At 44.6% G+C, this 13575-nt stretch overlaps 2 protein-coding genes across 5 annotated transcripts in view; one reads left to right on the top strand and one right to left on the bottom strand.

Moving 5' to 3' along the window:
• IDE (insulin degrading enzyme) overlaps positions 1-6965 on the bottom strand; it is a 229545-nt gene extending 222580 nt beyond the window's left edge. The window contains exon 1 of the mRNA XM_033940203.1: positions 6804-6965. The gene's annotated coding sequence lies outside the window, so the exon portion shown is untranslated. The remainder of the gene's footprint in view (positions 1-6803) is intronic.
• KIF11 (kinesin family member 11) overlaps positions 6652-13575 on the top strand; it is a 160656-nt gene continuing 153732 nt past the window's right edge. The window contains exon 1 of one of the 4 annotated variants that reach the window (XM_033940197.1): positions 6652-6947. The gene's annotated coding sequence lies outside the window, so the exon portion shown is untranslated. Of the gene's footprint in view, positions 6948-7233; positions 7420-7550; positions 7748-13575 lie in introns of those variants that run through there. The other 3 variants (XM_033940199.1, XM_033940195.1, XM_033940198.1) reach the window with 3 other exon arrangements.

Genomic DNA, 13575 nt, shown 5'->3' with positions numbered 1-13575 from the left:
CTGTGGTAGTGATATTGCCGCAACTGGCAGTAAAAAGTCTGCTTCTGTCCTCTCTCTCCTCCCCGCTTCCATAAAGCGAGGGCCGTTTTTAGTCCAAAAGGGGTGAAGGAGAGCCAACAAATAAGTTCCTACTTTGGCCCATGACACCAATAACTTTTGTCGTCATTCATTCCTACCAGAACATCTGTCCTTGATCACACAGGCAGAACACAAATCAACCCTATGCAAATACAGGAACACAAATTAAAAGTCCTAATATAAACAAATGAAACCTTAATGCCAGACCCTGCATGCATGTAGTACCATGGCCGGATTAAAGGATAGGCCCAGTAGGCATATGCCTAGGTCTCAAAATGGTCAGGGGGCCCGCTGAAGGAGGGCAAACAGACCATTAAATATTCCCAAAATTTTTTTTTTCTCAAAACAGGCCGCCCCCCCAGCATCAAATGGCAACATGGCCACACACACAACCCCCCGGCGTTGCTTATGATCTTACTTTTTGCCTGGGGAGGGCTGGCCCGTGTTGCCAATCTTACCTACCGCATGAAACTGAAACTAAATATCTAAACAGATGACGTGGCATTATTCCATAGGTGGCTTCAGCCGACTGGAGTATAATGGAAGAAACCAATCTTAAAAGGTTGCTAACTGCAAGACCTGACTTAAGAAATGTGTAGGGCTGGCATTAGGGGGAAGCAAAGAAGGCAGCTGCCCCGGACCCCACGGCTTCAAGGGACCCCCTTGCATTCTGTTTTGGGCTACAGTGGTCATCTGCTTTCTCCTTGTTTTCCCAACACATCAGGCCCACAAGCCTTCCTTCCCTCCCCCTCGACGTCAATTCTGACATCAGAGAGGAAGTTCTGGGCCAGCCAGGCAGCGATTGGCTGGCCGGCTGGAACTTCCTCTGTGACATCAGAATTGATGTCGGGGGGGGGGGGGAGGCTTGTGGGCCCACCATGTCGGGGAAGCAGGGAGAAAGCAGACAACAGTGGTAAGCAAATTAATGGAAAGAATTTAAAACAGAGAATGATGAAGTTTCTGGAATCCTGTGGATTACAGAACTGGAGGCAACATGGATTCACTACAGTTAGGTCTTGTCAAACAAATCTGATCAATTTATTTGACTGGATGACCAGAGAATTGGATAGAGAGAGTACGCTAGATGTGGTATACAGTACTCCCCCGAAATTCACGGGAAACCCCTGCGAATTTAAAAAAAACCCATGAATGTGGTTTTTCACCTGTCAAAAGGCAGGAGAGGGCAGCTGGAGTGCTGGTGGGTGAAGAAAATCACTTGCGGTAAAGTCGAGCTGCAAATGAGCGAGTTCGCGATTCGTGAACTCACGGGGGAACACTGTATTTAGATTTTAGCAAATCTTTTGATAGTGTTCCACACAGACGCTTAATAAATAAACTGAGTGCTCTTGGGATGGGTCCCAAAGTGACTGGCTGGGTCAAGAACTGATTTGAGTGGAGATCACTATGAGGAAAGGGATGTTACCAGTGGTGTGCATCAAGGTTCTGTTCTTGGGCCTATTCTTTTAACATTTTTATAAATGATATTGCTGTAGGGCTCTTGGGTAAGATTTGCTTCTTTGCAGATGATACCAAAATCTGCAATAGAGTAGACTCGCCGGATGGTGTGAATAGGAAGCTGGAAAACAGGATTTTCACTTCTTCTGACTGCCTCACCTGCTCAGTCACCCCAGTCAGTGACTACCCAGACCTCCAGAACAATCAGGGAAGGTACAGAGTCTGGTCCCGATCACAAACGCACCTCCACAGAGCTGTGAAGCCTGTGCTCTACCCCTTAGCAGACAAACCTGGAGTTAGCTCCTGAACCTGAAGCCCGATCTGACCTGCAGGCTGTCCAGGGGGTTTACTGCAGTGGCAGGGATCCCCCCCCCGGATGCAGACAATTTTATATAGAAAAGTCTGCAATCTCCCATCAAAGGATCCACAGCATTAAGGCAAGACCTGCGCCAAATATCAAATTAAGATACTAGAATTTAGGAAAATAAAACACGAGCAGAAAAGATGAGCACCTACAGCAGGGGTGTCAAAGTCCCTCCTCGAGGGCCACAATCCATTTGGGTTTTCAGGATTTCCCCAATGACTATGCAAGAGATCTATTTGCAAGCAGTGCTTTCATTGTATGCTAATAGATCTCATGCATATTCATTGGGGAAATCCCGACTGGATTGTGGCCCTTGAGGAGGGACTTTGACACCCCTGCCCTAAAGCAAGGGCTATAGGAAAAGAAACTGAAATTCCAGGGGAGTGTCACAGGAGTCATCGTCAAACCATTGATTTTGAGTTCCCTCCAGATCAGGGCTGGAAGGGATTGACGACCGTGCAGACTACAGAGGAATTGTACAAGAGGTGATAGGCTCTGGAGTAATCTAAGGAAATACTTTTTTACAGAAAGGGTGGTAGATGCGTGGAACAGTCTCCCAGTAGAGGTGGTGTAGACAGAGTCTGTATCTGATTTCAAGAAAGCCTGGGATAGTCAAGTGGGATCTCTTAGAGAGAGGAAGAGATAATGGTTACTGAGGATGGGCGGACTGGTTGGGCCATTTGGCCTTTAGCTGCCATCATGTTTCACAGTCTGTGCAGTGCAGTGCGTGCCTGTCAGCTCTGTTTAAACTGCAGCTGAATGGAGGAAAGGATTTTCTGCCTCAGAACAGCACCAAAATGAGCAGACTTGAAGATACTGTGGATGAGCAGACTAGATGGGCCATTTGGCCTTTATCTGCCATCATGTTTCTATGTTTGGACTGCCAGTCGGACGGACACCAACTCCACCCCCACGGATCCTCTCCATGTGACCAGGAGCGGGAAACACAGCCTGCTCCCTGAAACCCGGAGGAATTTTACTCAGGATGTATACAGCCTGAGCTTAAACCCCTGTAAAGGTCAGAGGGCAAGCAAACTCCCAGGGGTATGGACCCCAAGTCTGGCATACAGCAGGCTGGCTCCACCATAGTTTCTCTATGAAGCAGCAGTCTGGCTCTGCGAGACTGTACCTTTTCCTCCAACAGAGGGCCTCTGGAAAGGGGTCTCACTGTACTCAAGCCATCAAAAAAATACAAAACTTAAGCAAAAAAATAAATAAATAAATAAGAAAAAGCAGCAGAATACAGCAGAAGTCTTCTGCATGGATTGCTTGCAGAAATTGAAACAGGGGGCTCTAACTATCTCTCTAAGGTGGGAGAAGCATGTGCTCAGAAAAGTGTTACGATTTCTGCACCTCCAGGATTGTGAGAAGGAATTGAACATCTAGCATACTGAATCCGGAAGGGACGTAACAGAATAGGAGTTAGTTCAAAGCAGCCTCGAAGTGAACTTTTAGCATTGATTTGAATACTGCTCGATGGAGCCTGACATAATGACTCAGGCAGTCTGTTCCAAGCATATGACACAGCAAGACAGAAGGGACGGAACCTGGAGTTGGCAGTGGAGGAGGGTACGGACAGGAGGGACTTTTACCCAATGGAGTTTAAGGGGTGGTGGTGGGGGGGTCATGTAGGTGGAGATAAATAAGGAAAGATACTGAGGGGCTGCAGAGTGAATGCAGTTTAAAGTCAATAAGAGGTGTTTGAACTGTATTCGGAAATGAATGGGGAGCCCATGAAGTGACTTGAGGAGGGGTTAATGTAAGAATGGCAGCTCTCATGGAATATGAGTCTTGCAACAGAATTTGGAACGGATTGAAGGGGAGAGAGATGGTTGAGCGGAAGACCTGAGAGTCAAGTTGCAGTAATCTAAGAGAGGTGGTGAGGGTGTAGATAAGGGTTTTGGTAGTGTGCTCAGAAAGGAGGGGTTGGATTTATTATTGGGCCCAGTATTCTTCCCCCCCCCCCCACACACACACATTGTCTCTCTCTCTCTCTCTCTGTTGGGGGTCCAGCATAGAAGGTGATCAAAACTTTTTATTTATCATCTGCAGCCAAAATTCACTGTATGGTTTCAGTTGAAGAAAAAAATAGAACTGATACTCCCTCTCCCCAAATGAAAACAGGCCTCCCTCCACCCCCTACCTAGACAGAAACCACCCCTCCCCCCGAGGCCTACCTTATAAACCCTGTTGGTCTGATTGGGACAGGAGTGATCCCCAGTTGCTCCTGCCAATCAGCTCTGTAGTCAAAATGACTGCCATGACATCCCGCAACAGCCTCGTAAGACAGCTTCAGAAGGTTTGGGCAGCCATTTTGAGAATGGAGCTGGAATGGGCAGGAGCGACTTGGATCACTCATGCCCCATCAAGGCCACTAGACCACCAGGGTTTATAAAGTAGACCTCAAGGAACCTATAGATGGGGATCTGCTTTTGTTGTAGGAGGGGTCAGAGTGAGTTTGGAGTGGGACCCACTTTTGGTCAGTGGGAGGGGGATTTTCAGCACCATAACTGATATTTGGTTGGTCTCTATTTCAGCATACCTCTTCTTAGCTGGTCTCTCTCCTTCCCCCCCCCCCCCCACGTTTGAAGCCTAGCATATCCCCATCCTCTTCCTTCTTCCCCCAATGCTTCTTTTCCTTCCACTAACAATGTTTTTCTCCCTCTCCATTCCCCAGGAATAGCATAGCATCTTCCCCTCCTTTCCCCCCATAGTCAGCATCTCTTCACTCTTTCCTTCCCTTCATGTAAAAAATCTCCTTGCCCTTCCCTCATCTTGTCTAGCATCTCTCCTTCTATCCCTTCCCCTCCCATTATCCAACCTCTCAGCTTCTATCCACCCCCTCCAAAAGTCTCTTTACTCTAGAACAGTGTCTCAAACTTTTTTAGTTCTGGCACACTAAATGGAGCAAATGTTTTTCAAGGCACATTATAATTGAAATTATAAAACTGGAAAAACAACAAAAAATTAAATTTGAGCGCTATGTATGGGAAATTGTAATAACGTGAAACTAACCTCCCCCTTTCACTAAACCACAATAGCGGTTATTAGTGCAGGGAGCCATGCTGAATGCTCTGCGCTGCTCCCAATGCTCATAGGAATTCTTTTGAACGTCAGGAGCAGCAATGAGCATTCAATGCAGCTCCCTGCGCTAATAACCGCTATAGTGGATTAGTAAAAGGGGGTGTAGATAGAATTGTTAATCAATGCAATAGATGTGCTTGTTTTTGAGTACAAATTAACTCAAAACGCGGCTCAATAGTCAATAAGCAAACACGCATTTCATCATCCACCACCTGCAATTGTTCTATTTCTTCCAATTTAATTTCCGTCAGTGCTGAAAATCCAAGTTCACAAAGATAAGATCCAAATGGTAGCAAAGCCTTGATTACTTTGTTGCTCAAGTCAGGATAACTAATGCATAAAAAATAAAATTACTTGTCGTTAGTTTTCAAGGACCAATCGCATCAAAGAATGATGCACGTCTGGGTAGTTGTATCCTTACACATAGATGCTCATAACATTGACAGACTCTTGCGTACCTGACGGTCATCTATTCTAGTGTATTAAGGGAATTTTTTAAAATAAAGTAAAATTCTGGAATCTTTTCTGGAACACCCAGAATCTCTTCAGGGCATATTACTGTGCTGTGGCACACAGCTGAGAGTCACTGCTCTAGAAGTTGCTAACAGTGGCAGGCATTCACAAAAAAAAACAGAGCCTTCCATCTGAAGCAACAGGTCCTGTATTTTCTACTTTGCTGCATGGTATGCCTGGAACAAACTGTCTGACTTGGTACTTCAGGCTCCATTTCTGGCACTATAAAATTCCACTCAAAGCTCACTTCTTTGAAGCCACTTTCAATTCTAAATTCCAACCCACCTGCTAAGCACCAATATCTATGTTATCATTCCCTTTGTAATTCCCCCACCTGAGCACCTTCTTGACCAGTTTGTCTGTCTTGACTAGATTGTGAGCTTTTTTTAGAGCAAGGACTCTCTTCTATGTTTTGATGTACTGCACTGACTGGTATGTCTAGTAACGCTATAGAAATAAGTACAGTAGTAGTATCTTCTGATGTAACTTCCTGTTTCCAGCAGGATGGGTAGTGTCAAGAGGAAAGGCTCTGGATGCTGCCATGGGCAGCGCTTTCAATTGCTGATACCAGTAACTTGGAGATGCAGATTGAGAAGAGATTGCTGCTCCCGCAGTTATACCACCAAAAGCAGCTACCTAGTGCTAGCACCACCTTGAGCAATAACATATGCGAGGAAAAGAACAAATTCAGTAGATAAATATTTATGGTTAGGAGGAAAGGCAGGCCCAATAAACTTGGAGGGGGAAGGAGACAAGAAGGTAGAGAAGACTCGTTAGCGACGTCTGAGAGAGAAACCAGCTCGAATTTGCTACACCACATACAGTAGCTCAGGTTTACAGACAGTAGAATCTGATAGTGGGGAGCTAAGTAACAGCCTGTTTTGTTTGGGGGGGGGTTTCCCCCCCGCCCCCCGCGATGACAGCAGAGCTGCAACAGAACAAGTGACAAGGCAGATTCTGTAAAGTGCACCAAGTTCATTAATTGCCAGGAAGGTATTAAAGTGTAAGACAAGAGAATATAAAACAGAGAGACAGAGACTGACTAATTGGGTAATGACTAGGGCGGGGACGCAGAATAAACCGATAAATTACGCATGATGGTTGGTTTTGAGCGACTTCATTATCGATTCTTTGAATTATTCTATTAAAGAGGTGGTCAGCTACTCTCTTCAAGACCTAGGCCCAAACAAAATACTCTGACGCGAGGAAATACCTAACAGAGCTGGGATGTGGCTCTGGAAAAGAAGCAATTCAATAAAAGGAAACGCCTTAAGTCTCATTTTAACCCTGTTCTAAACTCTACGCTTACCAGCAGACACACTCCCCTTCTCCTTCTCCAGTTCTCAGCCTCACGAATCAATGGGAAAAATCACATAATTCCACCCCCAAGGTCGAATCCACGAGGACTACCAGAAACGACCAGTTAGTGTTAGATAACACATCTATTTTAATGGTACGCTTAACGGGTGATTCGCTTTCCAGTAGTCTTTGTTCAGGGAGTTGTTTCACGTGACTTGGAAGCGCCCTTCTCCAGGAACTGTTTATGGGCTGTCGCATATATATTATACCCTATAGAAATAGATCGATATAACAGCGAACTTGATGTTCATTTTATTTTCCTAAAGAGAGATATCGGAGATCGATTTCTTATAACCTACGTAGCGCGGATTAAAAAAAAAAAAAAAATTGCTTTTCCCAGGCTGCCACGCTAGCCACAGTAACCAATGGTAGTTGTGTTTCTTAACCAGGGTGCTTCTGATTGGGTGCTAGAGGCGAACGCGCAACTTTTAAAGTGTGCAGGAAAGACAAGCAATATTGATGAAAGCATTTTATTAACGTATGGTATTTGTATTTAGTTATTGAGCTTTCGGTTTTATTATTTCTTATTAAACGATAAAGTGGGAAGGTAGAAAGCGGACACGAAGGTAAGTGTGAAAAAAAGAAACAAATAAGTAAAGAAATAGGAAGAGGAGCGCTAGATATGCGCTTGGATCTCGCCGTCTGCTGTAGGAAGAGAAACTGTTTTAAAAGTAGTGCTCTTTTAGTAGATGTTTAGGGAGGGGGGAAAGTTATCTTGTTGATGCAAAGCGATGGCTACGTTATATAGTTATTCCTCTTACGTTTAATTATGTTTGACTTATACGGCTAGTTTAATTCCGTACGCGAATCTCAAGTTTAAGTCTATTCCTGGTAAAGGGGGGTCATGGATTTGATATACTGCTATTTAAAGTGTGTGGAGCGCTAGAAATGAAGGTAACTTGTTATATTAAGTGCATTTGAGATTGAGCCTGGATATTTATAAGCTTGTTTCTTTATTGTATTAGGACATACAGGACTATTACATTACATTACATTAGTGATTTTTATTCCGCCTGTGCCTTGCGGTTCTAGGCGGATTACAAATTATAAGAGATCTGGACATTACCGAGAGAATTGCGTAACAAAAATTATCTAGAGAAATTACATAACAGATTATCTAGAGAAATTACATAACAGTGATTCATGTACTTTACATGGTGTGGTAGAGGATTCAATTATAAGAATTACATATCAGAGAATCAAGTGATAACAGGATATAGTGGAGAATATCAGTATATACGGGTTACAGACGAGAAGTTATTTAACAATGACGTAAGAAGTTTGTTGGATAGTGAGGTAAATGCTTATTTAGGAATCTGAGTATTTTTGGAAGGAAAGGTTCTAGGAGTTGACTAATGTGATATTCAAGAGAGGGAGAGCTTGTGCGAAAGGGGAGGAGACTAGTTAGTAAGGATGTGTTTTTTGAATAGAAATGTTTTGATTTCTTTTCGAAACACTTTGATGTCTGTTGTGTTGATCATTAGTTTGGTGATGGTGGGGTCAATTTTCGCTGCCTGCATCGCTAGAAGGCTGTCGTATAGTTTCTTACGTCAGGTACCATTATGAGGGGGGAAGGTGAATAGGTTTTGAGTTCTCCTTGATCTGGATGAGTGGTAGCGGTATAGGCGGTTGTTTAGGTAACAGGGGGCAGTTCCATGTGTTACTTTAAATAGAAGACAATAGAACTTGAATTGAGTTCTTGCTTTTATCAGAAGCCAGTGAGAGTCTACATAGGCGGGGGTGATGTGGTCAAATTTGCCGAGACAGTAGATGAGTCTGATGGCTGTGTTCTGAACGGTCTGTAGTTGTTTTATCATGTTGTTTGGGCATGGTAGGTAGAGGCTGTTGCAGTAATCCAAGGTACTGAGTGTGAGGGATTGTACAATGATCTTGTAGTGTTCTTTGGTAAAGAACTTTCTTAGGTTTCGCATGGTGAAGAATGCCTTCTGTATGACTTTGTGTATCTGTGTCTGCATAGTGCAGCGTCTGTCTAATTGTATTCCTAGAATTTTGAGAGTGTTCTGTATAGGATATTTGATTGCGTTGACTTCCAGTTCTGTTAGTGATGGTTTTTGTTCCTTCTCTAGTAGTAGGAATTTGGTTTTCTCCGCATTCAGTTTTAGCTTATGGTTCGTCATCCATTTTTCTATAGTTTCCAGTGTTGTTTTCAGGCGTCCATTGGAGATGGGGTCTTGGATGTCAAATGGGAAAATGATGGTTATGTCATCTGCGTAGCTGAAAGAAGTTATATTTAGGGTGTCTAGGGCAGTGCCTAAGGAAGCTATGAAGAGGTTGAATAGTATGGGCGATAGTGGGGATCCTTGTGGTACTCCGCAGGGGTTTGTCCAGGGGTCAGATAAAAGATCTTTTGACTTAACTCTATATGATCTTGTTTGAAGGAATCCTTGGAACCAGTTGTGAACTTTACCAGTTATTCCTATGGCATCTAGTATCTGGAGAAGTATTGGATGATCTACTAAGTCGAATGCTGCTGAAAGGTCGAGTTGGATGATTAGTAACTTGTTTCCTTTGCTGAGGTGCTGTCGGGCTATATCTAGTAAAGATACCAGTAATGTTTCTTTGCTGTGATTAGCTCTGAAACCAGATTGAGTTTGATGCAGAATGTGGTGGTCTTCTAGGTAGTTGGATAGATATTGTGCTACTAGACCCTCTATGAGTTTGATGTATAGTGGGATAGAAGCGATTGGTCTATAATTTGTTGGGTTGTCTATTGGGCCTTTGAGGTCTTTTAGTATGGGAGTGATTATGATTTCGCCAAGTTCCGGAGGAAACTGACCTTCCCTGAGAGTGGTTTGCAACCATAGCGTGAGACAAGCTATGTATTTGGTGGATGCTGTAGCTAATAGGTAAGGGGGACAGTTGTTCAAATCACAGGAGGATTTGCTGTATTTTTTGTACAGCCGGTCCAGGTCTGACCATTGTGTCGTTGGGAAGTTGGTCCAGGTCCTATCTGCTGAGATGGCTTCGTCATTTGTGGGTTTTATTAGTATCTCTTCTATGATATTTTGAGAATTGTTGAATGTGGCTCTGATTGTGATGATTTTATTTTTGAAGTGGTCCGATAGTTGTGAAGCTGTTGGAGTCTGGGTTCCTTGGGTGGCGAGGAAGGGTTTGGTATCCGTGAGGTTTTTTACAATGCTGAAAAGTTTTTTGGTGTCTGGTTTTTCAGTGCCAATGAGTTTGGAGTAGTAATCTTTTCGTTTTTCCTTCAGTTTGATTTTGTATTGTTTGATTTGGGATCTCCATTCTGTTTTATTGTGGTCTTGTTTCTGTTTTTTCCATGTCCTTTCTAGTTGTCTGCAAAGCCTCTTTAGGTGTAGGAGTTCGGCATCAAACCATTTGTCTGATGGTCTGCATATTTTGTTTTTTGTTTTTAGTGGTGCTAGTTTGTTTAAAGCGGTCTCACTAATGGAACGCCATGTGTTTATGAATTCCTTGTGGTTGTTTGAGTCTAATGCTGGGTCTACTGTGTCCCAGAAGGTGGTGGGTTCGATTTTCTGTCTGGACTTGAAGCTGGTTGTGCTTGGAATAGGTTTGATGTTATTATGCACCCAGTTGATGGTGAAGGTGTACTTGTAGTGGTCGGACCATAAGGTTGGATTCCAAGAGCCGTTGGTGATGTGGATGTTTTGTGTGTTGAGGTTGGGAGACGTGTAAGCGGCAATGTCAAGTTGATGGCCCTTTTCATGTGTGGGTTCAGGATTGAGTATCTGGTAAGATAGGGTGTTGAGGAATGAAAGAATGTCTGCTACTTGTTTGGAGGTGTGGTCTTCTAGGTGGAGATTGATGTCTCCTAGGATCAGGTTGTGTGGGGAAGATAAGGAATTCTGGAAGATAAATTCTTCTAGTTCTTGTTTAGAGGTGTTCCATTTTCCTGGTGTGACATAGCATAGAAGGCAGTTCAGAGTTCCTGTGAGAGAATTGTCAGAGAGTTGGCAGGCAAGAAGGTCTAGGTGAGGGGTAGAGTGCTTGATTAGGACTTTAATGTTGAGGTTGTTTTTTACAATGATTGCTAGACCTCCACCTCTTCTGTTTTCTCTGCAAACTAGCTCTAGTTTGTATCCGTTTGGGCAGAATTCAGTAATGCGAGGATCTGAGTCGGAAGTGAGCCAGGTTTCGGCAAGTTGTTAATGGTAGGCTGCTGGGGGTTTTTCCTACTGTCTTTTCATGATGCCACTTCCTAGGAGGCTATTGGCAATTAAAGATGTCATAGGCTTCGGAACAGAGGGGCCCTTCAGAGGTCATGACCTCCCCAAAAATTGCCCATTCTGTGGGGGAAAACTTCTTGTGAGGCTAGGAGCATCACCTTGCTACTAGCCAGCATGCCTGCTGGTTAGCAGTCTCTGCCATACCCCTTTGTTGGCATCCATTCCCGCCCGCTGTGTGTCTATCTTTAATTTATTAGAAAAGCGCTGTGGCTAGCAATAGCGGAAACAGGAAGTTGTCAGAGACGGTGGGCTGCAGCGCTTTTATAAGAAATTAAAGATAGACAACAAGGTGGGAGGGGAAAGGCAGGGCCTGTGTTAGGGGGGTGGAAATGGAGCAGCTGCCCAGGGCCCCAAAGCTGGAGGGGCCCCTTGAGCTGGCTTATCCCCCCTCTTTTAAGTGCACAAGCCTGACGTCGCCTTCCCCTCCGCTTGTATCCATTTTTGTGACATGGGAATGTCAGCTGCGGCAGCAACTATGAAACGCAGCCTGCAAGATTCCTTCGTGCTTTCCTTGTGTTGTGCTGCACCCACTAATGACGCTACTTCAGTTTCCATCTTAGGCGAAGCACGGCACAAGGAAAGCGCAAAGGGAGGCCCAGGCTGCATTTTAGAGTTGCTGCTACAGCCGACATTCCCCTGCCACAAAAATGGATGCGAGCGGAGGTGAAGGGGGAGGCTGTGCTGGACCAGGAAGCACTCTGGACTGTTTTTTTTTTTAAGGTAGAATGGAGAATGGGTTTCCAAGATGTGCTAAACTGGGGGGTGGGGAGTGAAGGGGAAGAATTTATAGGGCCAGAAAGAGAGGGTACTAGTCTCAAGTCTACATCGATCAGAGTCCATCTTAGTGCAATTGCCGCTTTCCACCAGCCCCTTCAGGGGAAACCTCTTTCTGCACATCCTGTGGTTTCCAGATTAATGAAAGGACTGTTCCATGTCAATCCTCCCCTCAAACCGCCTCCAGTGGTTTGGGACCTCAATGTTGTTCTTTCTCAACTTATGAAGCCTCCATTTGAACCTCTTAATAAGGCTCCTCTGAAATTTCTCACTTGGAAAGTGGTGCTTCTCATCGGCCTCACTTCTGCCCGTCGAGTGAGTGAACTTCAAGCATTGGTTGCGGATCCGCCCTTTACAGTGTTTCATCATGACAAGGTGGTCCTTTGCACTCATCCTAAATTCCTCCACAAGGTGGTCTCGGAATTTCATCCGAATCAATCCATTGTTCTTCCTGTGTTTTTTCCGAAGCCACATTCTCATCCTGGAGAATCCGCTCTTCACACTCTGGACTGTAAGCGTGCTTTGGCTTTCTACCTGGAGCGCACCAAGTCTCACAGATCTGCTCCTCAACTTTTCATCTCCTTTGATACGAACAAGTTGGGACGCCCTATCTCTAAGCACACCATCTCCAACTGGATGGCGTCTTGTATCTCTTTCTGCTATGCCCAAGCTGGATTACCCCTTCACAGTAAAGTCACAGCCCATAAGGTCAGAGCAATGGCAGCCTCTGTAGCTTTCCTCAGATCGACACTGATTGAGGAGATTTGTAAGGCTGCCACTTGGTCCTCGGTTCATACCTTCACCTCACACTATTGTCTGGATACATTCTCTAGACAGGATGGACAGTTTGGCCAAACAGTGTTACAAAATTTATTTTCCTAAGTTGCCAACTCTCCCACCATCCCATTGTGGTTAGCTCGAAGGTCACCCACTAGTGAGAATACCTGCCTGCTTGTCCTGGGATAAAGCAGTGTTACTTACCGTAACAGTTGTTATCCAGGGACAGCAGGCAGCTATTCTCACATCCCACCCACCTCCCCTGGGTTGGCTTCTCTGCTAGCTATCTGAACTGAGGAGACACGCCCGGTGCATCGGGCGGGAAGGCACTCGCGCATGCGCGGTGTGGGCAACTCGAAACTTCTAAAAGTTTCTACAAGCAAGTATGCTTGTGAGATGTCCGCATCGGGGCTCCGTTGGATGACGTCGCCCACTAGTGAGAATAGCTGCCTGCTGTCCCTGGATAACAGCTGTTACGGTAAGTAACATTGCTTTATAGCCTTAAACTGCTTGAACATTTAACTACGGAGCCTTTTTGCTTACGCTCCTCTCCACACACTGGAGACTAATTGCTGCTGATAAACTACTGCAGGGAACCTCAGCCACGAGGAACTCCATTTGAATAAGTTCCTTGACTGCAGTCAGCCAGTGTCGGAGCCCTCCAGTTTTAACAGTTTACTTTTGGCTTATGAAAAGTTTATTGTCATACAACAAGAACTGGGTGTATGTTTCCTTATTGCTGAACTTACCTTTATCTGTTTAGGCTGGTGAAGAGGACTGAGCTGTAGAAATTGAAGTCAAGCCATAGTTTTGGTTTTTGTGTTTCTTTTTCCCTTTTTGATTTTGGAAATAAGGGTCATTCTGACGGTGGTGAAACCAGTGTGGCCAGGTTGGCCTAGCATTGTATGTTTTGGCTTTTTGCACCAATGTATTGGAAAATAT

This window comes from Geotrypetes seraphini, chromosome 4, assembly GCF_902459505.1.
Source record: "Geotrypetes seraphini chromosome 4, aGeoSer1.1, whole genome shotgun sequence".
NCBI classification, from domain to species: Eukaryota; Metazoa; Chordata; class Amphibia; order Gymnophiona; family Dermophiidae; genus Geotrypetes; species Geotrypetes seraphini.
Note: the sequence above shows the minus strand (reverse complement) of the source record. Positions and strands in the feature narration are given on the sequence as shown.